Below are 27,683 nucleotides of genomic sequence, written 5' to 3'. Positions count from 1 at the left end.
AACTAAATCAAGGATGTATCCAAAAACAAATACAGTGTTACAAGAAAGCAATAAAACTATGAAATCAAGAAAGGGTAACTTGGGCTGGAAAGATGGATTCAGGTAGTTAAGAATGCCTGCTGCATTATTTATCAACAATGCTTACTTCTCAACTGAATTCATAATTATGGACTATAAAATACAAATATTTTATAAAGCCAGAGAACTGCAAAGCTATATTCACAGTACTTTCATTTCCTGATTTTCTCCCAAATGTACATCGTTCTCAAAAGTACCTTTTCACACCTTAACACCAACTGTAGAGATCTTAATACAGAGCACTTCACATGTGTGATACAGACACTATTCATTTCCATCAACTCTACATATTTCAGTGATAAAATACGCAAGACAATGAATGAACACCTAGTGTAAGTCTTAACTAAACTTAAATTCTCAGAGTAACCTGTGAGGTCAGACCTGGAATATTTGTTTTATTAGAAAGGTAACTTAGGCACAGATATCATACAATGTGCACCTGGAGATAAATCCTGGCATCCCAGTTCCAAAATTCATGCTATTACTTACTATCACTGTTTTCTCCCTTGTAATACCAGTGAGAGTAGTATACTAACACACAATCAATTCTACTGTATCCAGGAAACAGCCTATGGAGAGAACCAAACAGAAACCATGAATGTCAAACAGCCTGGCCTTGGATCAGTCACTATCTCTCCTGCTTTGCTTTTCTGGTGGTGAAATAAATGTCATACTTCCACAGCTGATAATACAATTGGCTAAAGACCAAGAAGACCCGGCAAAACTGCACATATATACTTCAGCAAGGCGACAGCTCGGCCAAACACTATCTCCATCTTTCGACTTCTAATCTAGACACAAGCTTTCCTTTGCCAAATAAACTTTCCTGTCCCCACAAAAGTAATTGACTGCAGCAAAATGTGCAGCATTACTGGCAAAAGCTGAACAGGAGGAGTCAGCATCTCCTCAAAGCTGTGTCTGTCTGCAATATAATACAGTGGGCTTCTTTGAAATGGATGGATCTATGGTTTAGGGCAGCATAGAGCATAAATCTGTCTCTGTGAATGGCTTGCGCCGTGTCTGTCTCGTTCTTTGTGCTATTGTGCGCTATCTGGCAATATATCTATTGCAACTCCACTTCCTCCCTTCCACAGGGACAAAAGTAGAGTGAGATTGGAAATACAACCCCAGGCACAGACTTACGAAGGCCACAATTGAACCTCTGAAAGCTCCAGGCCCACTTCAAGCAAAGCACCAGTTCAGCCTGTCTGTACATGAGGCAATTTGGTTAGGTAATAAGCCCATTTCAACATCATTTCTGTTCAACTCGCAACAAAAAAATCCAATCAGAGAAACCACATTTACCATCAACTTGATTTTGAGACACAAATGGAACATATGTTATGATTTTACACACTGTGGTCCCATCTATAACATCCAGAAGTCAATTCAAGAGGCTGGAGATAGCTGGGGACTCATCCTAGATTCACTCTGAAAAGCTCTGGGCAGCCTCATCAGAGGCTAATGTCTCAGGACCAGCAGAGTTTCACCAGCCATGGCTCCGCTCTGGGCCCCCAGAGCCACAGGCCTGGCTCCCTCATAGAGACAGCTACTTTAAATGTGCCTCTAAGCTCTTCACATTTCCACAGGTCAGTCCTCAGCATGAGAACCTAACAGAGTAATAAAACTGTCATTCTTCAGCTCCAAGCACCCTAAAAAAAAAGCTATTTATTAGTACCACTGCCTGCCTTGCCCCAAGAGTTTGATTTGGGATAGCAACAGTGTTAGGGTCTCAAAGAAGGCAGTTCAGGAGAATAGGTGATGATAGTAGGTTTAAATGACAGGTGGCTAAACTCAGAAGAGAATCTTTGCCCATTTGAAAAGAACATACACACATAATACATACATACATACATATATACAAAGGGGAAACCCACCTTGAGGCTTAAAGTTATGTAACTTGCAAACCCTCTGCTTCTGCCTAAGTTTGCTTTTAGTACTTACAACACAGTCAAAGCATGGAACACCAGAAAATGAACAACAGATGGCTTCATACAGATAACCTAGAGGAGTAAACATAGTGAACAACTGTCTTCAGAAGAATAAATCTCCACAGAAAGTCTATATGAATATATGTAACACACCAAAGTAGAACTAGTGGCTTATAAAACAAAATTAAAGCCAGATTAGATTAATATTAAGTCATCATCACCTTTCTGACAACAAAGGGTCTCTTCTTTCATCCACGTTGGTCTCTTGTTAAAGATAGGAATACATCTCCTTCCACCACTCCTGCCTGTGGTGGTATTTTGTTTATGCTACCATAAAGCTTGCCTGAAGATCACAGTGCAGAGCTAGTCACATTTGCTAGCCACAGAGGCCTGGCAGTGGTGACAGACACCTTTAATCCCAGCACGAGAAAAACAAGAGGCAGATGGATCTCTGTGAGTTCAAGACCAACCCTGGGCCACACAAAATTGTTCCACTCCAAAAGAGAAACAGAGCCAGGCTCACACCTTTAATCCCAGTACTTGGGAGTCACATGCCTTTAATTCCAGCACTAGGAAGATGGGGACAGACAGGGATATGGCTGGGCGAAGAGAGGACTATAATGCGTGAGGAGACAGGAACTCAGAGCATTGCATCTGTGGAGCAGTCTGAGAAGACAGTCTAAGCATTCAATTTGAGGTTTCATAGGGACAGGCTCGCACCTTTGGTCTGAGCATTGGTAGAGGTAAGAACTCTAGTGGCTGGCCGCTGATTCTCTGATCCTTCCACTTTCACCGCCTGTTAGCTGACTCCAAGCTTTTATTCTTAAGACCAATTCATGCTACACCTACCAGTCTTCTCTCTGCAGCTTACAGGAACAAAGTCACTGACTAAAATCACCTGGGAACAGCAAGAGCCTCCATGAGGAATTTTATATATTGGGCTAGCCAATGGCATATCTTGGTAGGGTGGCATCTTAGGTTAACTGATGTGGGAAGACCTCACCCACTGTGGTCAGCACCATTCTCTTTGCAGGGGGTTCTGAACTGTAGAAAGGTGGGGAAGTTGAGCTGAGCGCAAGCAAGCCAGTGAGCCTTCATTTCTCTCTGCTCTTGAAGTAGATATGATGTGACTAGCTGTTTGATGTTCCTGCCTTAAAATCCTCACAATGACGGATCATAACCTGGAACTATGAGCTGAAATAAACCTGTCTTCACCAAATTGCATTTTGTCTGAGCATTTTATTGTGGTAACAGAAATGAAATCAGAACACTAGTGTAGGCAAATCTGAAGAAATGCTGACTTTCCATTTGAGAACTCTGGTTTTACAACAGGGACACAAGCAATTTCTAAGCGCAATGAAAGATACTTGGCATAACCTTCAGTAACATAATGTAGCTCTCCTCTGAAGAGTCAGGAACCCCTGGAAAACCTGAGCCTTTTTTCTCACTGTCAGAATGTCAATTATCACTTTTGGTCAAAACAGAGTGACAGAGATCAGTAAACAGATTTTAACACTGGACAAAGAGCACCTCATTTCTTTAGAACTCCCTCTTCTTATCTGTTTGTTTGTTGTTTGGTTCGTTGATCGGTTTTTCAAGACACAGTTTTCTCTGTAGCTATGGAGTCTGTCCTGGAACTCACTCTGTAGACCAGGCTGGTCCCAAACTCACAGAGAAACGCTTGTCTTTGCTTCCTGAGTACTGGGATTAAAGGTGTGGCCACCACCACCCGGGCACCCTCTCCTTATTTATAGTGAAGGTATGATACGGACAAGTCCTGTACAATCTACTATACTTAACAGGATCCCTTGACCCCCCCCCCAGAAGACCTTGTGACTTAGTTAGCGGCAGCTGACACCAACCTAAAATCACCTGTTAAGAGGAAACCTTAACTATGGAACTGCCCGGATCACAATGGCCTGTGGCCATGTCTGTGAGGCATTATCTTATTTACTAATTGATGCAGAAAGAGCCAGCTTACTGTGGATAGTACCATCCATAGTCAGGTGGGCCTGGGCTGTGTAAAATAGCCAGCTGAGCAAGACAGAGGGAAGAAGCCAGTAAAGAGTATTCTTTTATGGTTTCTGCTTCAGTTGTGCTTCAAGCTTCTGCCTACGGAGGAACTGTAACCTATAAGAAGAAATAAACACTTCCATCCCAAAGTAGTTTTTGGTTATGGTGTATATCACAGCAACAGAAAATCAGGTAGGCCACCTAGAAACAAAAACTTCCATTTAAGAAGAAATCAAAAATAAGTGATCCCCACTTGTGAATTGTCCATCAGCATTCAATTCTCAGGAAACATTCATTAATTACTAACAAAACTGTATGTGACAGTTATTGATATGAGCAGTGAGAAGCAATATTTCAAGAAAACACCTATACATTAAAACTAAATACTTCTCAGTGAGAAATCTACTATCATATATAGTTTCAGAACAATTTCTAAAAGAAAGTTTCGAGACTGAGTAAAAGGTTAGGGGTGGGTGCTGTACAATGGGGGGAGGTGGGTGCTGCTATGCAGACCAGGCTAGCCTTCACTTTACTTCTGGATCCTCCTGCCTCTACCTGCTAAGGTCCAGGGACAGGTATGTGCCCTCCCATCGAACTCTGCATGTAAAATTTTGAAAGAGCAAAACACAACATGGCCTTACTTCAGCATGAAGAAATACACTTAACTGCACAAAGAATTCAAGGCAGCCAGGCATGATCTGGAAGTTTAGACAGGAGGATCATGACCTAAGACCAGCCTGTGCCATATCAAGACTATCTCAAAAGCAAGAAGAATTCAAGGGAGACGGAAGAAGAAATATTTGCTGAGGGATGCTAACTCCCAAGATCAAGACTCGGAGTGTATAAAGGTAGTAACACTGATTTCTCGATGTCTCACTTCCATTCAGTATGCTTTTAGGTTGTGTCCCACACTGATATCAGTAAATAGCTCCAGGATTTCATGACGTCCTTCACAATAAGTAGAGATAGTGCTGAGCACTGCAACCTAAGTCTAGGGATTGCTGATTCAGTTCTTAGCTATGCACACACTAGAATCGAGAGAAGCTGTACCCACTCCTTTCAGTCATCTTATCTACCTCCAGCTCATCAGTGTACCTTCAGAAGCAAAGAGGAAGCCTTCAAAACTATAAGGCAATGGGTATAAATTTTTAGTCCCAAAATTTTCTTCCTATGTTGTCTTCCAAGATGATGCCAATCTTCTATAGTATGAATATGTGTTCATAAAACACACACATCAAGCAAAAGTTAAACCTGCCCTCAGAGATGACCAAGATAGAGGATTCTGATGGATGGCAGAAGAATCCTGGAAAGGTGAAACGTACAGGCTAGCCTGCTAAGAAGCCTTAAATTCTATTGGTTCTCAAGGCAAGGCATACTAACTAGAAGGGTTTTGTTCTTCTCCCCGATCTCCGCCTTGAGCCTGGAGAGATGACTCAGCAGTTAAAGGCGTGTATACCGCTCTTCCAGAAAACCTGAGTTTGGTTCCCTGTATCAATACTGGATAGTTCACAACAACCTGCAACGCCAGCTCTAGGGGATCCTACTCTCTTTGGGCACTTACACTCTCACCTGCTTGCTTCACACAATTCCAAAAGGGTTCCAACAGCAAAGCTGGCTTCTCGTCTAACTATAGGACAGACACACACACACACACACAAGGTTGGAGTCTCACATTTGAACTACTTTACAGGGTTCAGAGTACCAGAGACTTACTAGATTTGGTAAGACTCCCAGAACAGAGAAAAACAGGAACTTTCCCCCCCTCTATTGAGTTACAAAAATGAAAGCATTATACAAAGCAACCACCAGCATTTACTGAGTGTTTACAATGTTTCGGGCACCACTCTAAGTAATTTAGATGGCTTGATGCACTCACATAAGTGCCAATCATCCGTCTCCATCGGCAGATGAGGACAGCTGAGTGCAGAAAACAGATGTCCAACCAGGGCCTGAAGTCAGGCAGTCAGTTTCTGCAACCCATGTTCTTAATCCTTCACCACTATGCCGCTCTGCTTCTAACCAGCGGCAGTCAGAATAAAGGATAAATAAACTGCAGACAAGATATTTGGTAAACATTTCATCTCCTTGCCTATGGTAAGAGTCATTCATGAGTTTGCTTTTGATCTATGACATGATGAAGTTCCATAAACAGTAAGTACAGGACCAGTAAAGGCTGATGAAATGGCACTCTTTTCGGCCTTTGTCCCAGACCCACTTGGTGATCTCTGTCACTCTTTTGAGCATGCCTTTTTTTTCTCTCTCATTTACAAAGCAGGAATAAGGCTTTCTGGTCCTCGGGAACTTCATGGAAGAGAGGGCAGAAAGAATGTAAGAGCTAGTGGAAGCAGAGGAGAGAGCTCTGAGATGCTAACTTCAGGCTATGGCATGGCTAATACACACATCAACTCACGGCAGCTGTGGTTACCAGCACACGACTAAGCCAGGCAAAATTCCAGTATGAACAGAGGAGGGGCCTTCAAGGCCTGAATCCTAGCAGAAGAGTTATGGGCAGCTGGTGGTTGCTGAGTTGGGTAGAATATTTCTCCTTTGGAGATGTGGCCATGGGCAGATTGTTCGTGCCTCAGTGGATGGTCACATATCCACGTGCATATGGGTAGTACAATTTGCACTAAGAAGATTATTAATAACAAAAGAATATTTGTGAGAGTACATGAAGCTGTGAGAGAGAAAAGGTTGGTGGCATTGTGGGAACTGGAGGTAGAGGTGGATGAGCATGATTAATGTGCACTGTTTGAGTGTATGGAACTTTCAAAGGATAAAAATATTAATGAAAAAGACTTCCTGATCATATTTTTACTGTCGCAAAATGGTAAGAATGTTAACAAAATATTTCTCGTATGTTACAAACATTTCGTATTTAGAAAAAAAAAAGTGGACTTAGGAACTGAAAAAGTCATCTCTGAAAACTGCTCTTTAAAAAAGCAAAACACACTCAGTATAAATATAAACCCTTCTTCGGGCTTTTGGGTTTGAACATCAAATTTTCATTCCTGGCCTAAAAGACTGTATCTGTCCCTGAAGCATGGGGAAGACTAGAAAGTGATGTAAAAAAGTTGAAACAACTTCATTAGCTGAAGACCTCCGCACCAATAAGGCTAAGGAAAGAAACGCAGGATCATCTTACTCTGAACCAATTCCAGGGCCAAATTAGTACTAAGAATCTTTCTTCTCCTTACAAACAAATTGTGTGGATACAAACTTGGCTGTGCACACGAGTGAGGCTGGCTTCTGGCTAAGGGGAGGAAGGAATCGCCACAGCATTCATGATTATTCCTTAACAAGCTCCTGTCTCTCCATTAAGCTGCTAACTATAAGTGGCAGAAAGCAGAGCAGGTCTGTCTTAGCTCCCCAAAGTGGCTGCTCCGTAGACAGGCCACCCTTCTAGGTTCAGGGGACAAGGTCATGTGAGGATCAGGTCTCCCTTTAATAGAATCCCCAGCCAGCCTGTCATTCCTTTTCTTTTCTTACTGAAAGTGCCAGGGACAGACCTGCCAATTTCCTTTTTTAGCACCACAATCTCTCGCCTTAACCAGACAGTCTCCTTCTGTGTTCCAATAAAGTACAGCACACAATCCCAGCTTCTAAAAACACATGGTCCTAGAGGGGACTTTTATTTATTTTTTTTAGAGGATGTACAATGTAGTAACAGAGAAAGAGAAAAGCAAGCTAAAGCTCAGAATGAATTACCTGAAGAAAGCATTTATCAGTTATCTGACTCTCTAAACAAACTCTAAAGATACAATGGATCTGAATTCAGTGGTTCTGAGTAGCCACCCAGTAGCTAACGCAGAATGAGTTGCTGGCAGCCTACAAATTCCCTGTGGTTCCCAGCATAGCTAGAGAACAAAACTCACAGCCGGCATTTGCTGCCCTCTCCAACAAAGAACCGCATCAATTCCCCACTTGACAAACCCTTGCACCAGACCCACCAGGATGGAGGAAAGGACAATGCCAGCAGAGGAGACACTGAACGCTGAAGACAGAAATGGCATCTCAGGCCAGGGTCCCTGGAATTCTGGCCACCGAGTCACACAGAATATCACAGGAAAACTCTTAGGACACGATGCCAGCTCCAGTTGGGATAAAGAGTATTTGTGGGAGACTGCCTGAGGACGGGTGGCTTATCCTCTCCACTGCCATTCTAAATGTCATCCTTAGTCCTCATAAAACCCTTCAAGGCTGGAACACGTGACTTTGACCCTGTGCAGTAACTCTTCCTGAGGTCAAGGTCTGCCTCGATGTCATTAATACACCGTGACAGAGAGTGTACAGACAACCCTCTGACAACTCACTGCTGTGTTTTCGAAGGGTTTCCTGAAGATAGAGTTTATGGCCTCGCCCTCACCAGTAAAATGTCTCAAGGAAAACTGAAGCATCCCCTCTTTGTCTGTCCATGCTCTAACAGCTATGAACTACCTTTACCCCTCTAGCAGAAGAGCCTACTCTGCCCTACTTCTACTACTGAGCCTTCCTATGGTTTTTCCTTACACGTTTTGTCTCACTCTATACCCAAGGCTGACTTAGAACTCAATCTGTAGCCTAAGCCAGTCTCAAACTCTTAGCAATTCTCCTGCTTCCGCCTCTGAAGTTTTAGGATTACATATACAGGCTGTCACACCTAGCAGCTGTTATGATCCTTTCCCTGAGTTCCTGGTCTTCTGAGATGTACTGTACCTCTACTGTTACCATCCTAGGCTTCTCTCAATGAGTCAATATAAAGTACAATGCAATTAAGAATCCCATTGACCAGTAATCTCTATTCAAACTGCTTCTTCATCCAAAGAACCATAAGGAAGATGGATTAAAAAATATTTATCCTAGAGGACCATTCCCTATTGTCAATCAATCAAGAAACAAACCTTATTAAACTACAGTTTCTGTCCAGGTCGTACAATTCTTTGCTGTTTTCAATCACTTATACTCTTGGATATGAAGCTTTTGTGTATAAGTCATAGAGGAAACACATGCACACAAATGCACATACATCCATGTACTTGCCACAGCCAAAAATCATATATTTTGTGGTCACGCCCATTTTATCAAGACCTATGTATCTCCTTTATCAGGTTTGCATTTTTAATCTTTGCAGCAATGTCATAAAAAGAAGGTGGACAGGAGTTACTGCTCTGTTCTACAGAAGAAAAAAATAGGTTTCTTAAGTGATTCATCAGAAGTTACATAAATAATAACTCTTGGTTTGTCATCAGAACCTCCCACATGCATACATTCCTGATGCATGCAAAAGATGACATAAGAACAGACAACCAAATTGTTTAATTACTGTCCATGATCTAACGGGGGGGAGGCGTGCTTTATCCATCCACTTCTTAGATTTTCCTAGAGAAGGAACTTTCAGGCACTCTTTTCCCAGTAGATTTTACTAAAAAAATAAATTAACTTTCCTTTATTTTGATCAGATCATGAATGGTGTTTTCTGGGGTCCCACTGGTTTTTCTATGCAAGTCTATTCCCATCTGGACATGCAAGCCACAGTAAATATTTTTCCAAATAAAAATCATGAAACAAACCTTTTTTTTCCTCTTTATGAAAGAGTGGGAGAACAAAATCAGACTGTGACTAGTTTTGTGTACTTGAGGTGAACAGACACGCTCTCAATTCCCATCTGTTGTCCTAGCATGCACAAACGCACTCTGCTTCTTCCTCTCATTCTTGAGTCTATATTTATACCACAAAGTCAAATGCTGTGTCAAAAAAAGAGGGATATGATTTTTTTTTTACCTTTACTAGAAATTTAATGTTTGAGAAAGGATTCAGTATTAGGATCTCCCAAGGCCCCAGCACTAGGATAAAATAAATCACAGAATTTACAACTAGAAGAGATCTTAGCGATATGAGAGCACGGTGAAGCACAGTTCACACGGAGCACTCACACTCAGTCATACCCAGCTCCGCTGCAAACAGATCCTGCCCCGCAAGCTCTGAATTCCCAGAAAGTGACAAGGCTGGGGAAGCTGGGTGAGGCAGAACCTGTGGCACAGCAGCATCTAAATCACCTGTTTAATGATGTAAATCCCAGCCACTCGATCCAAGCGGAAATGCTAGGGTCCATACACAAGGTGGTGGGCTAAGGACATGCCAAGACCATGGTACAAGATGACCCCAGGCTGAGAAAGCAGACAACCAGGTCTCCGTGGCCATATCCTAAGCTCTGAATAGAGTCCTGCATGTAAGCAGTGGTCAATAAGTGAGCTCCCCGGGGGAAATGGATAGAACAATTTCTCGGCCAACAATAAGGAGGTGAGGACCAACTCTGCACAGAGAGAGGGAGAGACACAAACTACTTCTGTTTTCTTTTTCTTCAAGACAAGTTCTCATTATGTAGCTTACCCAGGCTGGCATCAAACTCAATCTTCCTGTCTCAGCTTCCCAAAATACAAGTATTACACATATGTACCAGAGTGTGTTGCTCAATTTTCTTAAGATGAGAAAAAAAATCATCTTTCAAATAACTTTTAGCTAATATCTTACCTCCCAAAAATACTTGGGATTATTTAATTCTGCATTTTTTATTTTAAATACTTAACAGGGCAAAAAAGTTCTTTATAATATTTTAAAAATTAGAAAAAATATAAAAGAAAAAGATTCTATAAAAATAAACTATGCTATGTTCAAACAATGGCATTTTATAGTTTTTAAAATCAGAATCCCAAAACATCATGCCAAATTATAATAAGTCAAAAATTCATATTCATATACATATACATATATATGAATGCACAGTTTTATTAAAATTAGAACTCATGACAATATATATGTATATTCAGTATTATGAGCCCCGAGTATTGGGAGGATAATATGTGAACCAGTGAGTATCTCAGTGTAGGCGTATACATAGCATTTTCGGCACTTACTACATTGCAATTTTAGGGTATCTTTGAATTTTTGTCCAGCAACCATACAAACATTAAGATACTTGCATGCAGTGTACAGTGTACAACTATATATTGCTTATTTTCTACAATAAAACAAATGAACAGTACTGTAACAGCCATGGCTAGTATGTCTTAAAAGTTCCTGAGTGGCCCCCTTAAATTTTCCTTACGAATGTATCCCTAACTCATTGCCCTGGCTTCTATGTTAATTACTACCAAAAACTGATTTTTACATACATGGTCAGGAACAAAACCACTGTATGGAGGGAAAAAAATTTTTTAATTCATATTTTAAGTAGAACATGACTCTGGAATCTCTTCCATTGATTATGTATCAGGTCAAGCCTCTTCGTCTACTTTAAATGTCCCAAAGTTTACATAAGGCAGACAAGAAAAACATTAAAGGCTGACTTCCAGTCACAAGGTAATCTTAATGGTTTTGCAAGGAACCGGAAGCACATTGCCCACTAGGTTCGCGGAGGTATTTGCTTATGCTGACAGGCAGGGTATCTCCACACAGATGGCCATGAGATAAAGTGCACTGCTCTGTGGGTTTCAAGTTCTGTCTCACCGGCACTCCCGCTCCCTGAGTTGTGTTTAACATGGGCCAGCCATGATTACTGGTTTCCCGAGTGTATGGATGCACTTTAGAAGGTAAGAGCTACACACAGGGGACTTCCAGGAAATATTATTTTCTGATGATTGCTGGGAATTACTAAACTACCCGATAATCACAGTTTTCCTCATGATTTCAAATTTAACCTCCCTCAAACGGAAGCCACGCTGCATTACATGTTTTAAAAAGAAATAAAACGAGTCACAAAATCTGAAAAGAAGCAAAATAATCACAGAAAATGAGATGACCAAACAACAACAGTATCAGGGATAATTTGGTCCCCTCCACCCAATGTGCGGCAGCTATCGTGCCCACCTGGGTGGGTACATCTGTTGGATTACACACCATTTAAACACTCATTTGTTGCTTGCCATGGGCTGTCATGCCATCAACTGCAACAATAAGAAGCCTCAGACAAAAGACTTTTGAACAGCGAAAGGATTACTGCACACTGGTGGTATGTTTCGAAACTTGCTATCGCATCAGAAAAACAAATGAGGAAAAGACAGCTGTCTAGCTGATGAACAGTACGAGCAGTTTCTTATGGAGAGGTAGTCATGCACTCCAGACTACACAGGGCTGTGGAGCTCTATCTAGATTGAAACATTCTGACCTGGAAGGATCAGGAAGGCCTGGAGGAACAGTTCTCACTGGCCCCTTGCCAAGGTTGTATGAGTAATGAGCAATGTTGAGGGAGAGGGGACTCCTCAGAGATGTCGCTTTGTGCACAGACAGGAAACTCCACTGAGACACCTTTCAAGAGTCCTCACCCGTGTGGTGCATGGGTCATTTCAACGACACAGCTACTGCAGTCACCCACACAATAATTATGTAACCCCAATAAACTCACTGATTCACAAAGCTGGGGTCTGATGTCTTACTGCCCTCTGTCTGGGATGAACAGAAACAGTCTCCCCAGGAAAGGTATCACAAAGGTCAGGAAATAAATCAGCCAGCCTCACAACTGAGCCTATTACCTCAACAGAGATCACCATTACTGGACTGGAAATGGAAACCTGGAGCTGGAGAGATGGCTCATCAGTTAAGAGCACACAATGTTCATGCAGAGGACCAGAGTTCAAGTCCCGTCCCCACAGGGCAGTACACATGGCATCCATAAGTACAGTTCCAGATGACCTGATGTCCGCTTCTGGTTTATGCCAGGCACCTGGCACACCCATACAATACACAGACATAGATGCATGCCAAACACCCAAACACACAATAAAAACTAATACAACCTAAAAAAGAAAATGATCCACGAAAAATGATGCAAAGGAGCAGAGCACATACTCACAGAACCACAAAAGATTTAAAAAATAAAAATAAAAGTCCCCAACTACCCACTCCTAAAGTCCTACTGAAAAATCCCGATTTGAGCAGTTCTCTCTGCCAGACATAAATGATCGTATCAACAAGGTCAGATTCTGTATGCAAGAACACTGTCTTTTTCGTTTCCTCATGAACAGAGGAAAAAGCATACCATATGTATGTAGCACAGTAATCTAGAAGTCAGTTCTTAATCTAAAACAGCAGTGTTAAAAAAAACAGGTGAAAACTGGTACTCATTGAGCAAAAGAAAAACAGAACCTGATCAAATTCTGAGGACATCGAAAGCTGGTTAATGAAGTTTGGAAATTTAATAGTTCTATAAAATAAGAATAGAGTTTGTTCAACAAATATTTAAAAGAAAAATGGAGAGCTGGGTAGTGGTAGCACACACCTGTAATCCCAAGCACTCAGGAGACACACACAGGTGGATCTCTGTGAGTTCAAGGCCAGCCTGGTCTACATAAAGTGAGCTCCAGGACAGTCAAGGCTGTTACACAGAGAAACTCTGTCTCAAAAAAAAAAAAAAAAAAAAAACGAGAGAGAGAGAGAGAGAGAGAGAGAGAGAGAGAGAGAGAGAGAGGGAGGGAGGGAGGGAGGGAGGGAGGGAGGGAGGGAGGGAGAGAGAAGGAAAATGTAAAAATATATGCATGCTGGTCTGCAGAAGGAATTTTCTTCTGGCACCAAATTCTCAGAAAAACTCTTTTTAACCTATGCCATGTGTAAGCATTCTTGTATATGTGTGTGTACATATACATATGTTATACATATTCACACAAGCACATGTGTTGTACATACGTTTATATATGCAGATATGTATGAGAAACAACAAGATACCAGATTCTGAGCTGGGGAAATGGCTCAACTGGCAAACCACTTACCTTGAAAACCTGAGGAACCAAATCTGATTCCCAGAATCAAAGTAAAAAAGTATGCTGGGATGTGGTAGTGTAATCCCAATGCAAAATGAGATGGAGACAGGAGGCTCTCTGGGGCTCTAGTAGCCCATTAGCCTAGCTAATCAAGCCCCAGTTCCCAAGGACAGCTCCTGTCTCAAAAACCGACATGAATGGCTCCTGAGGAAGGCACAAGCATGCGCAACACACACACACACACACACACACACACACACACACACACACACACACACACGATGCAAGAGTCCTTTTAGGGTTTAGGACAAACATAAATCTCATGGGGATACTCTTCAGTCCAAGCTATGTTCTTCTCTAATAATCCAACTCCATGCAAATGACAGAACTCGACAGAGTTTAAAGAAATGAACGGATTACAGCACACCTGATAAAACCAGTTATCTCAAAAATCACTTGTGCAAAGCCAGGTTTCTCGCAAATATAGCACCTTGTACAAGACTGAGATCTATTATTATACCCTGACTATCAACTACTTATAAATACTGGATACATGAATAATTTATTAGGAATCTGGTGCTTTAAAAGATAAACAGAAGGAACTGGGGGGGGGGAGCAGTATACAGAACAGAAAGGAAGGCTAACAAAGAGTCTATGATTCTAGCTAACAAAACTACTAGACGAGGTAAGGAAGAGACCGACTCGGGCTGCGGCTAGGCTTCTGGACAGATGAGAATCTCTCTCGACAGTGATGTGGCGCAAGTGCAGGGTACATACACTTCTGTTCAGAAGCCACAGCCAGATTTCAAGGATACGTCTCTGCAAGGAAGACCTTGTGTCAAGTGCCCCAGGATCTAATAGGTGATCTCAGCCTGGTACCCTGCAGAGCTGATCATTATCTAGACAGTGAGGACAGCCTAAGCTTTATCATAATCCTTCACACTGAGCTCCCCTAATCTTATCTTTTCCAACATTCTCCTGTGGGGTTCGAATAACACCATTATCTTGAATTTCTCTGTGACTGTGACACAAACCCTCAAGTTAAGTTTTTAAAGAAAGGAAAGGAAAGACTGTCTCCTCAGTTAAAGAAATAAAGAACATTAGGATGAAGGCATTTGGGGTGTGAGGGAGTAGAGGGAAGAGTGGGGGAATTAAAATCTGTGTATGATGAATCAGGGCTGTACACAGGTACCCACAACACAACCTCACTAGGGTCAGTTTTATCATTTGCAAAACAGGCTGTGGTTTTGCCAAAGCTAATGGTGCCTCCCTAAAGAACATCAAGCAAAGGAAGGTGGTCATCCATTCCATCCTTCCTTACCTACCCACCATTCACTTGATTCAAGAGTTAACAACTGTCCCTATGACATAAAACAAAATCTCAAAATCTAATGTCAGTAATTCCACAGCCCCTCCCCTCAACGCTAGACAGTCCCTTCTGATCTTAGGATCTCACTATGCTATGCCAACATTACTATGAAATCAAACAGGAAATTATCACTGACACACTAATCCATTAACCTCAACAGCACCTCCTTGGCAGTTGGAGCATCTCATCAATGCTCGCCTGCAAACAGGGCTCCCAAACCATGGTGTTTTAGTAGAGTCGTGAGCACAGAGAGCGTCCCACCTACCACTTGCCATGTTTTACTTGAACGAGCATTGCTTTGAAAACCACAGCAGTATCACCACGGTTTAATGTAAAATATTAATGTCTCATTTGCTCAACAGTTTTGTAGAGATTAAAAACTTTTAGGTTAATAATATACTGAACAATTTTAATTAAAACAGTTATAAAACAATTAATCCACAAGAATTAGCTTGGAACTTTGCCAGCCTTATTGGTTTAATGCACGTTAGGAAAAACTCATTTTTTCCCCTTTTGAGTTAATGAATGCTAATATGTGACACAAAATATGCATACCAAGCTCCTAACACAGTTAGTCCATCTGGGTTTTCTCACATTCCCTATTTGTCATTTTTCTTTGATAGCAAAATTGAAAACGAGCTCTCTGTGTTAGACATGATAATGGTGCCATGTGCTGGGCTTCATTAAAAGCTGCTCTTTATAGAAATCTTCCACTGAAATAAACACCTTTTCCTACGACCTTTCTGCTGTGACAAAATGAGCTTATGAAAAGGAAAGCAGAGCAGGTCTCCCTGTAGCCTAATACTGCCCTGTCACTAACACTGCCGACGGTTCTTTCCTTCCTCAAGCATTATAAAGACAGAGGATAAAATATAAGTTTGAATGTCCAAGGCAAATCCTCAAGTATTTCAATTTTTTCCATGTTGAAATGTTTTGATTCATCTTGGGATTGACTTGTTTGCCAAAACAAGCACAGTTCACACCCTTTGTCGAATATTTCATGCATGCAAAATTACCTTTTTAGATCAAGCTAAAGGACCTGTTATTTCCAATAAGGCTTAAGGGTGGCACACTGTGTCAGGATATCTTCAGATCTGGTTTCCAGGCAAGAGTCCCTAGTCTCTCCCAGCATGCTAATCTGTTAGATTTAAATGGAGTACACCTTCCCCCTCCAGTTGAGCCTCTCTATAAATCTGAATATGAGCCTGACAGTTTATCAAACTCTGAAATACAGAAAGTACCCACTATCCAACCTTGCAGTAAAGACACAAAGTGTAGGCAATTCATCTTAGCCTTCAATTCAAATTGAAGCAACTCTACCAAATCCTGTTAGGGCTGAAGAAATAAGTTCAATGTAATTCCGACTCAAATGGTGAAAATGATCCCTGGTGTAATTATATTAGCTGGTACCTTTCACATCTGCTGTGTATCTTGTTATTTCTGGTTGGGCACATCACATGTAAAGCACATAAACCCATAAAAGTTATTACATTTCTCTCTTAGCCACTCTTTCTCGGGCCAAAGGAATAATAGTCCCCACTGATTTGTGATTAAAAACCAGTTGAAACAGAAAGCTTACTAATTTAACCCCAATATATCAACTGAGGCACTCTAGAAGGTCAAGGCTTTCCTAATTAAGGTAGCAGAGCATGAAAATGTTTGATAATGGAGTACCAGCAGCAGCAAGCAAGTGTTAAAATAAATACTATCACAAGACATACACACACGGAGGGTAGGCAACTGTCCCTGACTCCAGTCAGCAAGCAAACAAAACTGTCTTATAAAAGTATGTTCTCATACCTTTTGTAAATATAGCCATCCACTGCTAAGAAAACAAATCTTTTTATGTGCCCACCCACTTGTCAGAATGCACACCCCATACAGAAAAAAAAAAACCCAAGACAGGAATGTTTGGTTTTTTTAAAGAAAATATCTCTTCTCCTTGCTTATGGGCTGTAGGCCAGCGCAGAGTATGACAACACTTTCAGGCCATTCACTATCACGGGTAAGGCTGAAATGGTTTCTCTGTATTGACAAGTTATAGGAGATGAATTAGCACAATACCAGGTAAGTGGTTCAGGTACTGAGCAGTACCCACAGTTACAGGACTGGGGGAAGAAGACCACATCCACGGGAGGTTTCAAACATTTCACCCCCATCTGCCTTAACTTATGAAGTGGAAAACTGTAGAAAAGACAAGCCGTCCATTTTTAAATTCTGTACGTTACGATTTTTCCCTCCTGGCATTTTTCTTGGTAACCCAGCTCAACTTTTCTTTGGAATTTTCAAAATATTTTGATAAGGCAAGTTCACCTTCAAGAAAAATGTCTTTTCAGTCTTTGTAGCTCACCGATCAATCTTTTCAAGCTCTTGGTCTACTCCCCTCAGTTTTCTGAGGTCAGAAAAAGATTGGCTGCATCTACAAAAAGCTCTCCAGATACGGTAGTGTTGCTCATGAGCAGAGATACGAGACTCTGCAGCAACCACGGCCTTCCCGCACTGGTCCTTACAATGCTTTGAAAAGGAGGCTTCTTATTGCCCGGTGTTGTAGGAAACCTAAGAGCCGCACAAATGGCTTAGTCAGTGGAATGCTGCAGTAGCAGGCACAGAGCCCCGGATTCAATCCTCAGCATCACATATGCAGGGTGTGTACTGCTACACGCCTGTAATCCTAGGACTTGAGAGGTGGAGACATGATGATAACCAGAAGTGCAAGTCATCAACTGTCCTGTTACAGGCCAGCATGGACTATAAGAAAAAGAGAGGATGGCGTGTCTTCAGACTCCAGTCTTGTGCAGGTAACACATCTGCTGAGGGTCATGCCCAGAGGACAGAGCTCTCTACACACTCCACCCCTTCCTACCACTCCTGGATTCTTGCTGTGTCTTCTGCAGTGTTCGCTGAGCCTCAGAGCAGGTAATGCAAGTGTACCGGCATGCATGCACACTAAACATACAGGAGAGGGGGATCACAAACGGCCAACAAGAGAAACAGTCCTGTTTTATATTCAATGAACACTTGTAGGATCAGCACTCTATCCAAAACCTCAAATTCAGATTTGAAATAATTCAAATAATAAGCAGTTACTTCATATTTACTATGTAATAGAAAAGGGATAGGAAGAACACTTTTGAAAATAGACAGAGAGTAAATATTTTAGGTTGTTGGGGCCAGATGGTCCTGGTTACAAGAACTCAATTTTGCTGTCTTAGCATAAAATGTTGCCAAAGACAATAATATAAATGAACCAGTGTGGCTGTGTTCCAATAAAACTTTATTTATGAACACTTGAATATAAATACCATATAATGTCCAAGTGTCATGAAATAGTCTCTCCCAACCATTTAAGAAAGTCAAATTGCTCTTAGGTTTACAAATATATAAAACAGGAAAAGACCTGGTCTGGCCTTTGGCCCATTGTTTATCAACCTCCTTTAGTTGCCTGAGACTTTAGTAATTTATGAATTTGTCAGGAATGAGTAAGTCAAGGGCTAGGAACGTGGCTCGGTGCTTAAGAGCTGGTCAAACATGAGTACCCGAGTTTGAGTCCCCAGGACCCATGTAAAAAAATGAGCAAGGCTATTATGCCTGTAACCCTAATGGGGGTGAGGGAGTGTGAAGACAAGAGGATCACTGGGGCTGGCTTATTGCCAGCCTAGATCCAGGTTCAGTAAGGCAGACTGTCTCAGGGAAATAAGGCAAAAAGGGATAGAACAGAACATACTGTTCCCCGCTTCAGCTCCAGTATGCACACACAGGCACAGACACACACACCACATCATGCAAACATACACACAGTACAATGACAACAATTGAATAATGAGTCAATTGCTTGTCTTCTGAGATAAAATAAAAAGTACGCTAGGAAGTTGTGTCAAGTGCTAAGTAAAAGAGAGAAATGTGCCTAGGGTTACATGACCCAGAGGTGGATCAATTAAGGAAATTTCTCCTAAATGACCAAAGCAGTCTTCATAATAAATTGAGTTTCCTTTGAGCCATTCTATAAGAGTCAAAAAAAGTTACCTTCATAAAAAAAGAAATGGAGACTTTCACAAAAAATAAGTCTTCAAGATCCACATCTGCTGTGACTTCATCAGAACGTGCCTGGGTGTGTTTGGGAATGTCCTGTTTAATTATCATTCCAGGCCAAGACCTCCAGCAAAACCCATTCTCCACTGATTGGCCAGGAAGCAAGCACATCCCAGTTGTGGCTGACTAGAACTCTTACTGGCAAGCCCACAGGTCTCCCCTGTTTATCTCAACCAAGTTCTTCAGCTGTCACAGGTAATAGTCCTCAAACTACTCTGTGATGGAAAGAATCAAACAATATCCCCATCCCCCACCTCCCTCCCCAGGGAAAGGTCAATGGCCAGAGTCTTGAATGTTTCCCTGCACCCCACTGGTTCTGCCTAATCAAATCGGGTTTATTAGAGGGTCAACTCTAATCAGCCCTAGGTTTTATCTGCATTTGGAGATGCTTAGGCAGATTTATTTTAATTACCTCAGAACAAGCAAAAGCTTGGGTCTTGAGACTTAATTGTCACCACTGTCTGCCCGGATGTTTTTGTTCTGAGGGGAAGCTGAAGGAGCAGGGAGCCAAGCTGACATCATCAGCTGTGTATTTAATTAAAGCACAAAGAAGAGCGAGCAGGCAGGGGAGGACAGTAGATCAGCTACTTCTCTGGTAAAATGCTAGCGGCTTGGATGTTACCATTCCTCTTTCACAACAGCATCTAACTCCAGGCCAGGTAAATGCTGCAGGCTGAGCCTCTGACTTCTCCAAGTTCCCAGACAGTCACAGGGACAGAAAATCTGCAGCTACCGCCTCCTAAATCTAAGAGGAAACAGGCCCCTTAAAAAATAAAATCCCCAAAATACCTATGCCCACAGATGCCTGGTGCTGGGCTTCTAATGGACCCTACATTAAATCTAAGAATTCAAGCAGGTTCTCTGACTTCAGAGCAGAAAGAACAAAGTTAGCCCACGATATATCCTTATGGTTCCTTTCCTGTTCAGTCTTGCCAACATCAGGGAGAACACAGCTGCCTACCGATCTCTGCAGCTTTGCCGTGCTATGTATGCTAGGTGATGAATACAGAGAGTCAGACGGGCATTCACAAGCCATCATTGGGGTTTCCTGATAGTTTCAGGTTTTTGTTCTGTTTTGAAGACAAGCTGGCCTCAACTCTCCATGTAGTGAAGGTGACCTTGAACTTCTGACTGTCTTGCTTCTGCTTCCAAAATGTTGGGACATTAGGTGTGTACCACCATGCCCTCTATATGCAGTGCTAGGCATGGAACCCAGGGCTTCATACACATTAAACTAGTACTTCACTAAGCTACATCCCTAGCTCATACTCCTTTAAAAAAAAAAAAGTTCATACTTTTTAAGGTCACAGGAACACCTGACATTCAAAAAGGCAGGAGGAAATCTGAGCAAAATAAACACATTTTCAAATGTGATAAAAATTACCAATTCAGGATAAAACCACAGGCTATGTGTTTCTGTTTGTATCAGGTTCTCTTCCCCCAGCAGACTGTCAGCATCGGGTAGACTGTATCTATGTAAGGTTTGTAAGGAACCTGAGCCTTTAAGAGAACACCGGTCAAGGATTCATTCTGCTCTGGTGTCAAGCTCTTATTTCCCAAGGGGCCTTTCCAGGGGACCTGGTGGTCAGCTGTGGGAGAACCTATAATGGATCTGAAATGAGCCCACGTTACTGATGTACACACAACAGGGAAGAGGGATAAGGGCCTTCCATCAAAATCACTGAAGACAGGACAATAAGGAGAGAAAGGACACATAGAGAAGAGTTCGCGCCACACAGTTTAACTCTCCGATTTTAGGGGGATTTTTTGTGGTGACCCGTTTGTCTGCACGTTATGTGTTTGTGTATATTCATGTATGGGTACGTATTCATGTTTATGTGTGCCCATGCATGTACGCACATGTACCGTAAGCACATTACTAAACTATCTCCCTGCCCCTGTGGAATTCTTCTGGAGGGGTAAGAAGTATTTCTGATATAGGCTAGGCCAATCTCAAACCCACTAAGTAGCCCAGAATGACCTTGATTCACCAATTCTCCTGCCTCCACCTCCTAAATGCTAGGATTACAGAAGAGTTGCCAGCCTGCCCAACTTAGTGACAGCTCAGAATCATGAACATGTCACACCAGTGATGTTGCCAAGGCTCTTGTTTTTGCCCCATGCTTCTTCTGTCCAGTATGGCCTCTGGGCCTGCCCAGGCTAATGACACTAGTATAGACCAGAATGAAGTAAAGAATCACTTCTAAAGGACTGGGACTAAGCCTCTGCTCGAGCCTAGTCTACCAAGCAAGTCCTCAAAGAAGACCAGAGCCTTTGAGGGCACAGCCAACCCCATACACGTCCTGACACAGCAGAGAGCTTTTCTGTATCTCAATGGTCAGAAGGCAATGCTCATCATCCTTCCCCAGGATTGCCTTATCTGCTCCTAGAGTTTCCCCAAACTTCAGAGTGATTAAGCATCACCTGAAAGGGGGTGGGGGGAGAAAAGGGAAGGGGAGGGGAAAAGAAAGAGGAGGGGAGAAGGGAGGGAAAGGGAGGCTGAGGTAAAGACTTGTTAAAACATGAAAGGTGTCTGGTTCAGACGGTCTACATGGTTCTCAGATGATGCTGATACTGCTGATGTAGGGACCATAATTTCAGAATCAGTGTAGAAAATTAGGGGGAGGGGGAGGAAGTGGGGCAGTTGTTTTCCGTTTTTATGAAAGTATGACATCCTCTAAATGAATATAGAGCCTAGAGCTTTTTATATGTACAAAACAGCTGCCAAAATCCTGAAGTGTTTGCTTTGCTGTCTGAGCAGCCGGTTGTGATTTTCCACTCAGCCACAGAGCAGGATCACAGATTTTTGTTGTTGTTGTTGTTCATGAACTGGAGGATTTGCTTCGTGTCTGTATTATTACTTTACAGTTTCTAATTACTGGACTGTAGAGTGCCAAACGGTCAACAAGCTTCCCCATTGTTCTCCAGGTGTGCCAACTGGTGCGAGCCGGCGAGAACCTCGTCTGTAGGACTGCTGGAGGACAGGCGTGCTGCCTTTCGGATGCTCGCCGACTGCTGAGACAGGAACACAAACTAACCTCAGGAATACCAACCTCCACCAATTAACTACTCTTTCCGAAGCAGGGGGTCTCTTACCCTGATTCCTTGACTGTACAGTCAAAAGGGAACTGCAGCACGGAAAGCCCAACTTTTTTTTTTTCTTCCTAGCGCTTTAAAACATGCCGTTTCCATCACAAAAAAAAAAAAAAAAAAACCAAAACACCCCTCTTAGTGAGCTGAAAACACGAAGACAGTCAGTGTTTAGGTTGTTGATGTAAGAGGGGGAATTTTCCCAGTCAGAAAACTGCCATGAGGCCAGCTATCCTGGCTGTAAGCTCGCAGCCTTTCCTTGAGCAATTGGACCTGATCCCTGGCACAGCGTGCCTGGTTTGAATCTTGATTCCTGCTGCTTGATTCAAGCTACATACATAATGGCATGTTATTAAAACTCTCTGAGCACCAACTTCCTCATCTATATAATGAAGACAGCGATAGTTCATAAACTTTATTGGGCTAGCTTGAATAAGAAATAATCTATGTGAAGTGCTTGTCACAGTACTGGGCACGCTTCAAGTACTAAATACTATAGATATTAGCATTGCCATTTATAAAGGTCTGAATGGTACGGAAAAGAATTTGAGCCCTCCTTTCCCTTGAGGATGCCAGAGTGCCTCCAGGAAAAAGGATGGCTTCTCATCTGCCCCAAAGCAATGAAGCAAGAGTAGGAGCTTCTGGCGTTGAGAATAAATCAAAAAGACTCTTAAAATAACTGGCAAGATGGCTCCGCAGGTAAAAGTGCTTCCCATGCAAGTCTGAGGGCAGAAGTTCAATCCTTAGGACACACACAGTGGAGAAAACCAATTCCTGAAGGTTGTCCTTGAACCTCCAAAACAACACCATGATATGTGCACCTGAACTCTCGCACACAAAATATAAAACATTTTTGAAATTGCATATGTGTGTGTATGCAGCACACATGACGGGGGGGGCGCATACACACATTTCAGTGCAAGTGCTACAGAGGTTGGATAGAGACACTGGATTCCCTAGAGGTTACATGCAGTTGTGAGCCACACTACATGGGTACTGAGAATCAAACTGAGGTCCTCTGCAAGAGAAGTATGTGCTTTTAACCTCATCTCTCCAGCTCTAATAAGTAAGTATTCTTCAGACATTGAAAGACAGTAGAAATGTGTGCATCTAAGTGATCAGCGGAGTCTTCCAGAAAAACTGGAAGAAGAGCAGCAAGAAAGCACAGGTGCCAGGTAGAGGAGCTAGAGAAGGTCACCAAACTGACATCAAATATGATTCCAAACTGCCTGAAACTGTAACAGAAGACAGAAGCTTATAAATTCCTCCTAAATAGGTCCCTTTCTTCCTCTTTATTCTAATTCACTTCTGAGCTTCCGTAAATCGGGAGGTTCCTCAGCAAAAATAATTTCTAATCTGAGACAGAAAGCAAGGAGGTCATCTTTATGGGAGTGGGAGCATGAGGCCCAACAGAACAAAGCTGGGGGCCCAGGACAAGGTGGTAGCAGGCAGGGTGAGTCTCAGGTCAGAGGGACTGCAGGAGTAAAGGTCACAGATACAAAATAAGCACACATTCTTCCCCCAGCTGCTGCCTAACAAAGGTAACTCTGAAAAGTGTGCAATGAAGAATCAATGAGAGCAGGGGGAGGTGGGGGTGATCCTCAAGGAGCTAGAATAAAAGCCCACAATTGTGTGAGCATGTGCAAGCATGTACAGAGACTGAAAGTAACTCTTACTAAGGGAAAATTACATTTCTGGCTTCAAACTATGTACTCCACTGTGTTCTGAAACTCAAGAACTGTGCTGCCAATGACCCCAGCTCTTGAAAAGACAAGTGCTATACAGGCACAGAACATTGAACACTTGATATGGAGGAGGGCTGAAGAGATACGATCTTCATCCAGTGGGCTAGTTACACTTACTTCCTAAAAGCAAATCAAAGCCATTAATCAATCACAACTGTTCATGCTCCCAGTTTGGCCCATACCTGAAGTACTCTTTCATCTTTGGAGACAGGACAGGTCCAGGGCTGCCCTAATACAACGGCTAAATAAAGAACTGAGTTTCGGGCCAGGGAAATGACTCATCAGATTAAGGCACCTGCTGCCAAGCCTGAGGACCTGACTTTGATTCTTGGACTCATGCGGTGGGAGAGAACTGTCTCCTACAAGATCTCCTCTTTCTCCATCTAAGCGCAGATACCTAGGCCCATGCCCGTGCACACACATACACAAACACACAGATGTAATTTTCTCTAGCAAAGAATTGAATTTAGGACTTGGGGCATCTCTCAGATAGTAAAGTGTTTGCTTAGCATGCACTTTACTATACTGCATGCACTACATAAATCAGAGCATGGTGGGCACCACTATAATCTCAGCATTGCAGAGATAATGGCAGAAGACTCAGTTCAAGGTCATCCTTGGCTACACAGCAAGTTCAGGGCCGGCAGAGACTACATATGAGACTTTGTCAGAGACACATACAGAACTGAACATAACTAAATATTTTTTGCAAAACCTTGGCTATCTATAAATTTAAAAGTTGAGAAAATGAGCAGTGGAGGCACACGCTCTTAAACCCACCATTAGGGAGGCAAAGGCAGGTGGATCTCTCACTTGGAGGCCATGCTGGTCTACAGAGGAAGTTTCAGGACAGCGGGTGATGCAGAGAGAGAGAGAGAGAGAGAGAGAGAGAGAGAGAGAGAGAGAGAGAGAGAGAGAGAGAGAGAGAGAGAAGGCTAGAAAAGTGAGGTTAAGTAACAAGGAGGGCTCAGAGGGGGATGCACAGAACTCCTTGGGAAAGGGAAATAGTTTCTAGTGGGGGGGGGGGACACCTGGAGGCGATGGGAACAGGTTGGGGAATGGAGGAAGAGTATTGGGAGAGATGACTGGAATATGGGGATGGGCATCTCAGGGTTGAAATAGAAACCTAGTGCAATGGAAATTCCCAAAAATCTAAGAAGGTGACCCTAGCAAAAACTCCTAGGAATGGGGATATGGAGCCTGAACCTGCTACCTTCTGTTACCAGACAAGGCTTCCAGTAAAGGGATTTGGACATCAACCCAGTCACAAAGCCTTCAACCTATATACAATTTGCCCTGCCTACAAGATGTACTGAAGTAAAGATGGCATAGAACTTGTGGGAGTGGCCAACCTATGACTCATCCAACTTGAGAGAAAAAAAAAGGCAGTGAATTGATTCCTAGTGAAACTCTGCTATACCTGAGCCTAACATAATCAGAGAGGCTTCATCTAGCAACTGATGCAAGCAGATGCAGAGACCCACAGCCAAAAATTAGGTGCAGCATGGGAATCCTTTGGTGGATAGGAAGAAAGGATTGTAAGAGTCAGAGGGGTCAAAGACATCAAAGAAAATGGCCCACAGAAGCATTAACCAGGGCTCATGGGGGCTGACACACTGAACTGACAATCAGGAAAACTGGATGGATCTAAGTCCCCTGCATATATGTTATGGCTGTGTACCTTGGTGATCTTGTGTGACTCCTAACAGTGGGAACAGAAGCTGTCTCTGACTCTGCCTGCTTTGGGGACCCTTTTCCTCCTACTGGGTGGCCTCTCCTACTGGGTGGCCTCACCTACTAGGGGAGGTACCTAGTCTTGCTGCAACTTGATATGCCAATGTTTGGTTGATGTCCATGGGAGGCTTGCCCTTTTCTGAAAAGAAACAGAAGAGGAGTGGATCTGGGGAAAAGGGAAGGTGAGGACTGGGAGGAGAAGGTGGAGAAAACTGCAGTCTGGATGTAATATATGAGAGAAAAATATTTTTTTAAAAATGGGTAAAGGTCTGTGACAAAAAGTGTGTGTGGCTTCAGGAAAAAAGTTTACGACACGTATATAAACAACCATACACATGCTCAGAAAATCACAGCCACTGATGATCCAACTCCAAAGTACCAAGACTCTTTATTCCCAGCATCTAGCTAAGCATCTCCACCATACTCCAGATTCCACCGTGACTCTTAATGACACTCTCTAAAATGGAAAGAGGTTATAAGGGACAATTTCAAAGCTTAAGAACAGAGCTCCCAACCATCCTCTACACCTGCCATAATGACAGAACAGCCAATTTCACAACTCTTACATGTCTGTCTCCTCCCTCTCTTTCCCCAAATCATGAGCTTAACAAAGAAACTGGAAAGCCAGGACAGTTCAGCGGTTTGTAGAACACTTGTTTACCACAAAGCTCTAGGCTCCACTCCCAGCACTGCGTCAAGCAGGCCTGATGGTGAATGCCTGCAATTCTGGCACTAGGGAGGTGGAAACAAGACAATCAAGAGTTCAAGGTCTTCTTTGGCAACATCATAAATTTAACACCAGCCCAGGACACATGAGACCTTGTGACTGATTGATTAGTTGGTTGGTTGACTGACAGATGATTTTAAAAAATATAGCTAGGTGACAGACAGACAGACAGACAGACAGACAGACAGACAGAGAGGAAGGAAGGAGGAAGGAAGGAAGGAAGGAAGGAAGGAAGGAAGGAAGGAAGGAAGGAAGGAAGGACGGACGGACATCCCATCACAGCTACTAACAGCCACCAAGCCAGAGTACAACCCAAGGATTATTTTCTTAGGCACAGTTTCTTCTTATAACTACAGGTATCTGTTTTCAAGTGACAGGTAACTTCAAGCCAAAAAACCAACCTATTTCAAGAAAGTTGGTCCATCAGCTTACCTTGGTAGCCAGAGACCACCTGGAGGGCAGTGCTTTTTATGCAGACGTAAAATCTTCAATAAGATTAACCCACCTAATAGGATTTAGGGATGCTAGGAAGGCCATTATGGTGTCTCCTACAAACCAGAGACTCCAAAGGCTTTAACCATTCACTTTAATGTAATCTGGCCTAATCTAATCAAGGCTGTCTCCTTGCATTCTGTCAGGGGACTTTGAGCACTGTTTTTTTTTTTTTAAAAATGAAGGAAAGGCAGATATATACTAGCCTTTATCTACAAATTAGTACAGATCTGGCTATTAATGCTGGAGGAGAAGGGAAAGGCTGCCTTACCCTGCTAGTTTCTATGATCTACTAGGCTCATAAATGACTGCACTTGATACTTACATTGTAATTAAATGTCACAAGGAAGATCTTACATGTTGATTAATCATCTCACTCAAAACCCACAGCCTCCTTTTTATACTCTAAAAAGACCAAGGATCTAAGTCAGCAGCAAACTCTCCACACAAACAGGGCCAAATTCAAGGCTGACTCAATAGCAGAGAAAATCTCCTTAACTGACAACACCTACACTGGTTCAAAGCAGTTTGTTCTGTATTCCTATAAGTCCTCGAGCCATTACCTCCAGATGCTCAGCACAAAAGCAGATGTCCACAACACACCTTCGTAGCAGGGATCTGAGCTCATCTGACCTCTTAAACTAGTTACACTAAAGCTTCACGAAACCAGCTCTCACGCTATAC

The 27,683-nt window shown here is 42.6% G+C and overlaps 1 protein-coding gene across 3 annotated transcripts in view; it reads right to left on the bottom strand.

Annotated features, from left to right (window-relative positions):
* Window positions 1–27,683, bottom strand: part of Auts2 (activator of transcription and developmental regulator AUTS2) — a 1,095,788-nt gene that overhangs the window by 1,020,115 nt on the left and 47,990 nt on the right. The gene's annotated exons all lie outside the window — the stretch shown is intronic.

This window comes from Microtus pennsylvanicus, chromosome 1 (genome assembly GCF_037038515.1).
Source record: "Microtus pennsylvanicus isolate mMicPen1 chromosome 1, mMicPen1.hap1, whole genome shotgun sequence".
In the NCBI taxonomy this organism is placed as follows: Eukaryota; Metazoa; Chordata; class Mammalia; order Rodentia; family Cricetidae; genus Microtus; species Microtus pennsylvanicus.
This window is presented reverse-complemented; position numbering and strand designations above follow the sequence as displayed.